The sequence below is a fragment of the Belonocnema kinseyi genome, chromosome 1 (assembly GCF_010883055.1).
Source record: "Belonocnema kinseyi isolate 2016_QV_RU_SX_M_011 chromosome 1, B_treatae_v1, whole genome shotgun sequence".
Lineage (NCBI taxonomy): Eukaryota > Metazoa > Arthropoda > Insecta > Hymenoptera > Cynipidae > Belonocnema > Belonocnema kinseyi.
In genome coordinates this window covers 149765011-149772589 of record NC_046657.1, presented here as the reverse complement: position 1 = coordinate 149772589, position 7579 = coordinate 149765011, and positions in this window count along the sequence as shown.

Sequence of the window (7579 nt, the reverse complement as noted above, 5' to 3'; positions counted from 1 at the left end):
AAGAGGGAGTTCTTCTTAATATTTTGACACCAAAATCATGTCGATACACCTTACCGACTGCGAGTAAAGCCACCCACGCTTTAACTTGACAGACTGTATCTTATACTTTTGCAGGCACACCCCAAAAACAATGAATGGTGGACAACAACTAATGCTGAGCTTCATCATGAGAAGATATTGGATTGTCGGAGCGAAATCGTTACTCAATAGCATTGCTCACAAGTGCGTGATATGCGGACGATTTCGGAACCAAACACCTACTTAACTGATGGGTCAGCTTCCCACTGATCGAGTGTCCGAATCAAAGCCCATCGCATACACTAGTGTAGACTATGGTAACATACATCTTACAAAGGTTATGTACGTCTTTTTATTTGTCTTTCATCAAAGGCCATACATTTGGAAGCTGTTTCAAATTTATCCTCAGAAAGTTTTGTTGCTGCCTTTAAACGGTTTGTTTCTCGTCGAGGTACATGTTCCAGGCTCTACAGTGACAACGGCACTAACTTTGTAGGTGCAAATCGAGAGTTGCAAGTGATGTTCCGAGGAGCCTCTCAAATTATGCCAAAAGTAGCTGATTACTTACCTATCGACGAAACTACTTGGTATTTTATCCCGCCGCATGCTCCTCACTTTGTAGGTATCTGAGAGGCAGGGATTAAGTCAAGCTTTGAGGAATTTAAAACTGTCCTCTGTCAAATTGAGGCGTACCTGAATCCACATCCTATTGCTCCGATCTCAAGCGATCAAATCGCTTTAGCAGCCTTGACCCCTGAGCACTTACTAACCAGAGGCCCTATTTCTGCTATCCCTGAACCTTCCTTGACAGACTAAACATAATTTTCTTTTCAGATGGTCCTTACTTACATAGATGCGTGACAATTTTTGGTACCGGTGTTCAAGGAAGTACCTTTATCACTTACAGTAGCGGAATAAGTGGTTGGTGGAAACTGAATAAGTTTAAGTGGGTGACCTTGTACTTTTGAAGGAGGACCTTCTGCTATCTACCAAATGGAATCTCGCCCGCATTGAGAGACTCCATCCTGGAAGCGATGGACTGACAAGAGTGGTTACTGTTCGCACCACTAAATTCACGATAGGACGATCATTGGATTGATTAACGCTTCTTTCAGTAAAAGCGCCTTAACAAAACTTGTTACTACTTATAATTCTAAAAACTAGGTGCACTTTAAGAAACGTTTAACTAAGAAATTCTTTCCTTTTTTTGTCTTTTTTTTTATTGGCTCGTTAAGCCTGACTCACGGGGGGCAAGATGTTCAGAATTTCTTTAAACTTTGCCGCCTCAGACCACTCTTGCCTAGCTTAGAATGTTTCTGGATCCTCCTCCTATCCGATGGATCGAGTAGCTTGTTGGTGTGGAATTTCCGGATGGGTCTGGTTGGGAGGGACTGGTCTGATCGTGCGCACCTACTTACTTCCGTTTTTTTAAATTATGTCTGCGAAGCACCTCTTTCGCCTCGCTCGGCGAATCTAAGTTTTTTAATCCAAGCCAGGATCGGGAGCTTGGTTTATTTTTAGTAGTATTAATTTATTCTAAAATAATCAGAGACAATTTGTTCACATTCCTTAACGTGCTGAGGGTCGGATAGCTCGTTATGTGGAGCGAAGTTTCTTTCAGAATTTGCCGCTAGCAGATTTGTTTTATCGGTAAGGGAGAGCGCAAACTTTTGATCTGGATTTTTGAGAGGGTGACATTTTCATGACTGTCGAAGTTACCTTTGGAAATTTTAAAGTCAATAAGTTCAGATTTATGTTAGTTATTGTGAGCGAAAAAAGTATGCGAGTCTGATGCTGAGATTAAGAGATTCTTATAATTTATAAATTTAAATAATTGTTTGCCAATTTTGTTCGTTGTTTTGCTATTCCAAACTAAGTGCTTAGCATTTTCGTTACCTGCAGCAATTACCAAGTGTAAATTGTGTGTTTTTGATTGTTTAATAGCGGGTTTTTTGGATGGTTGTGTAAAAGCAGAGCAACCTCTTTGAAGCAATTTTTCTTTATTTTGCAGCATTTCAATGATTGTAAATGATATTTATAAGTTTTACAAAAATTTAGAAAGATTTTAGGAATTTGTAAAAGATTTCCGGAACCGTTAATTTTTCTTAAGTTTACGGGAAATAAGAACTTTTTGTAGTAAATAAAAATTTTGAATAACTACTTTTTAACATTCTTTAAAACCTTAAATTGGATTTTAAATAATAATAAAAATAATAATTTTTTAATTAAATCTTACATTAATTTGAAAAAAGACTTCGATACGAATTTCAAGGCGTTGAAAACGATGTTCAATATCGTCAAAATCGTTACCTTAATAGATTATAATCAAAACTTTCAACTTATTACCGTAGATATACTCTGGGCAAAAACTAAAGTTAATTTTTAATTTAAACTTCGAGGGCTAACCGATTCAAGCAAACTCTTTTATTTTTATGTTGGCCCCTTCTGTTACTGACATCTGTGCCAAATGTCATGTCAATATCATCATTTGTTATATAGTTCCGCTTGTGTTTTCTGAACGACTAAAAGTTATTTTTTCGATTTTTACAATGTCTGAATTTCTTGAGCAAAGAAGTGCCATTCAACTTTGTTTTCGGAACGAAAAATCAGCTGCGGAAACGTGTAGAATGTTGCAGAAGGCCTTTGATGATTTGATAATGTCGCAGAAAAATGTTTATAGGTAGTACAAAGACTTCAAAGAAGGCAGAGAACGTGTTGATGATTTGGAACGCCCTGGACGACCATCAACGTCAACTCAAGAGCAACACGTCAATCAAATCAAAGTATTAGTGCACAAAAATCATCGATTGACTGTTAGATCCCTTACGGATATGGTTGGAATATCAGAAGGATCAGCGAACATTATTTTGAGAAACCATTTGTGCCTGAAAAAAGTTAAATATCTGATTTTATTTTATTATTCTGATTATCAGGACAAAATGAAATGTATGATTACTGGAGATGAGACTTGGATTTATTCTTACTACCAGGAAGCAACCGATCAATCATACGAATATCGTGCCAAAAATAAGACAAGCCAGTTTTCTTCGATTATCGTGGTGTGGGGCATTATGAATTCCTTCCGCTCGGAACGATAATGCGCCGTCTCACACTGCACTCGTTCTTCGTGACCATTTCGCCAAAAACTCAACGGATATCGTTTCACATCTACCATATTTGCCTGATTTAGCTCCGTGTGAATTCTGGGTATTCCTGAAACTCAAAAGACCACTCTGAGGACGTTTTGACACGATTAAAGAGATACAAGCCGAATCGAAGAAAGATCTGGGGGTAATTCCGGAAATCGGATTTAACAAGTGTTTCGACGACTGAAAAAACGTTGGCATCAGTATATTATATCGGGAGGGGATTACTTTGAAGGGCATAATATTGATTTGGATAAATAAATACAGATTTTGCATTTTATAACCAAATTCACCTTTAGTTGAAAGTAGATAGGACAAGTAGATTTTCTGACAGCTCTAGTTGTCTTTCTTTGCGGAAGATACATCCTAAAGTGGGTGACGATTGGAATTCACACTCACTGTCAAAAAAACGTTGAATCTCATTTTGGTAACAGTCATTTCCATTAACCTTGTTCTTATTATTGCCCATAAGAAATTGAGAGATTGCAGATGATGCTAGGAAACATTGCTCCTTCACTGCCACGGAATGAAACCTGAACGTTTTACCAGGGCAAAGTGGTACACGTACAACTGTTATGAATCACATTCTTTAGTTCGCGAAAGTCTATCTTAACAAAACAAATTGTTGCTCGTATATGCTGAGACTGAAAGTGTTTTCTCATAATAGATGACCATAAGACGTTCTCTGGCTTTCACTTGCTCTGATGCTGTTTTTCTGTATTCCCTTAAACTTTTTTCCTTATAGCAGCAAGCCAGTCATTAAAACTACTATCTCAACCGAGTTCTTCTATAAAATCTTCATTCTCTTTTGGATCTCATTCTTTATTTGATAATTTAGAAATATCATTCTGAAACTTTCCATTCTCCTCATTGGAGAGTAATTTAATTGCTGCGTGTTCTTTAGATTGTGTATATTAGACTAATCTTTCTTAAGCTTTTGAGCTTTGGAAAAATTGCCAAGCATTAAACTACCAGAAGAATTTAGTGAGACTGTTGAAGTTAAAAGAAAAATTTCTTCAAATTGGTTAAAGTTGTCGCAGGATAATTCTGAAGAACGTCTTGCTGCACGATATTTCTCTGCCTTTTGTGAAGTAGAAAAACACAATCGTAAATATATTTTTTAATGGGGAAATGATTAAATTTTAGACACCCTGATGCTATCAGAGCTCTCGAGTAGTCTGAAACTGTTTAAGGCGATATTTTTTTAACTAGGGTTAAACAGTTATTAGGCAGAACAAGATAGTCTTGGTGTCCTGCGCTGCTACAAGTAATTGTCAAACCGGTGCAGTGATAGACAACAAATTTATAACTATTTTAAAGATGAATACATTTGAAAATTCAATATTTCCAAAAACTATTTTGCTTTTATTTTATTATGTATTAAATGCCAAATTACGAAAAATTCTGGTAATTACAATATCGATTCTTAAGTCTAGTTGATTTCTTTCGAGTGTATTGCTATACAGTACATAGAATAAGGACATCAGAGTAATTCATTGTGATTCCAATTTCAAATCGTTGGTCTTGGCGATTTTACAAATGAATTTTTGTCAACGGAAACTTTTTCAGTACCCGAAAAAACATCACGTGTGCATTAAACTACGACCTACGACAGATGTATGTGTAAACGTCTATAGTAAATGTTAATAACATTCACTTTTCCATATACGTATCAATACGTAGAAGAATAATCAGGCGCGGCTTCCCATATCGAGACCTAAGATCAAAATTCTTCCCCTATTTACGTAGGTGTAAAATTATTTCGAAATTGTGAATCTTCTTTTAAAATTTATTTCAATTTCGATTGAAATAAGCGAAAAAGCCCTAAAACCTGATAGAGTGACTATGGTTGTAAGTCCGCAACAAATTAATTAAAGAATGCAAAAAGAAGTAAAATACAAGAATACATATCCAAGTGCGAAGCGCTAGGTCCAAAAACATTATGTTTTAGATTTAATTTGTTTAAATTGATGCGCAAGAAGAATATTTGCACCAAGATTAAGAATCTAGATGTACTATTTTATAATTTAATATGATCGGGCGTTGGACACCTACTGGAGTTTCGTTGACTTCTTCTGGGGTCAATAGGCTAACCATACCGGTTTCCATGTTTATTTTCGCTCGTTTCTTATTACGAGTTTCAAGTGTATAGATGCCAGCAAGCGCATTACTTCTCTCCAAAATGGCGAAAACGTCACCATTGGATGTTGACAATACAATTTGTTCTTGGACTGGCATATACTCATACTTATGCCTTCCTAACCTTATTTGAATGGATTTATTATCAGCAGGAAACGTGTATCTTCGAAGTTCGAATATTTGGTGCGGATTAGTGTTAGAAATAAGCTGAATTAATGGAAGTTTTTCAAGTCCACATCCAGACCCGTCAGGACAAGGAAGCCTTGTAGCGGGGAGCATGAACCTGCCAGAACGAGAACGATTGGCAGGAGGAGACCTCGACCTGCCATAAAGAGGTGACTCGATAGGACTTCTTGACTTCTCCGGTGAATTATGTCTGTCAGAAGGATTAGAAGGCACGAAAAGAGGTGCATCAGAAATAGGAGCGCCATTAGGTAAACAATCAAATTGCAAAGTTAACTCTGCAACAAGAAAGAGATGATTACAGTTTTCTAAGGTTGGTATTTAATGCACAGAAACACGCCGGGACTAAAAAGTACGTCAAAATGTCTGTTATTTTTTGTTTGTTTGTTATTATCAAGACGATTTCTTTCTTTGATATTTTGACGAAATCAATAGTATTGAGAATAGCAGTTTTAATAATATAAACCTAGCTTAGAATTTCTTTTCATTTAACAAAAGCCAGGATGTTAGGACCACGTGATTACCACCTAGATGTACATTAAGGCCTGAGTGTTCAGAAGAACTTCGAATCAGGTAATTATTTACAAATTATGCAGTGAAGGGTTCATTATATTTTCAAAGGAACTAGTTATCGTTGCCGTTACTTTACAAAAATGTGTAGCTAGTTATTTTCTATAGTTGCAGTTTTTAGAAATTAGCAAGAAATTTTAAAACATTCGTGTTCTTCAAACATTCGCTAGTTATTTTCTATAGTTACAGTTTTTAAAAATTAGCAAGAAATTTTAAAACATTCGTGAAACTCACGAATGGATTATATTGAGACTGATCATGTACCGATCGGGTGTCCCGACCTGGGCCCGATCTGGGCGTGTGTTTCATCCGCAATCTGGCCCCGACTAGGATTCCCGATCGAGACCCGATCTGGACTGGTCTGGCCCCGGTCGGGGCAAGATTACAATTTCTGCACGGGAATTTTTGCAGGTGGACTTTCGAATTTATAATCTTATCGTATTATTTTAAACGTACACATTTCAGTGGGTATCACCTGTAAACGCGGACTTGTGAGTTAAAGATCTGATTGCAGTTATTGAGACGTGCGCGTGGATTTGTAAGTTTCAAATCTAATCGTATTAATTGAGACGTGCACAGTTCGTAGTATTCCATGTGTGCACATTCTCAGTTGGGAGTATAGTATGTATGAAAGTGCACAGTTGGGAGTGTACCATATGTGCAAGTGGACTGATGAGTTGAATGACTGATCGTAATAATTGAGACATGCACACTTGGAAGGCTACCATCTGTACTCGTAGACATTTAGGTAAAAAATATAATGGTATTCTTGAGACGTGCATATTTGTGAGTATGCCATCTGTGCAAGTGGACTGATGAGTTGGAATTCTGTGGCAGCAACGTTTTTTAAAATCATCAGTGATTAACAGTACCGCTTACGCTAGCCGCGTGGATAACTTACTATAATTATACTATTATATTTACCAATATAATTACAGATGATTGCCAAAATAAGGATCATATTGCATACAACTCTAATTTTTTATAACTAGGAGAATAACTGATAAGTCTATTTCTGAGAAATTTGGTTAAGAGCACAGCGAAAGAATATTCTGGTGCTTCATTCGAATATATCGTATATCATGTAGTCGTTATCTCATAGGCAATACGGTTCAAGATTATTCTTCTGGCATATTTATATTTCATTGGCAAGTTTGTAGGACAAATATTTATTTACAAGATCCGTTAAACTGATATGCCAATCGATGTAATATTTTATGATTTGTAGAAATATATTATAGTACAATTTGACGTAAGGTCAAGCAAATATTTTTTTAATATTGCATTCAGTCAGTAATGGGATGCACCTAGTTTATAACGGATGAAAAATTCTCAATGCTGCAGGACCAGTTTTTGAACGAGTATTTATAATTTTTTTAAAATAAAGTACATTCAATACATGTCCCAATATTAACCGTAAGTGTAGAAACGCCGCTGCTTCTACCAGAATAAAACGTGTATCTGATATCAAATATAAACCTTACACATATTATATTTACCAAAAGAATTGAGGACGATTGCCC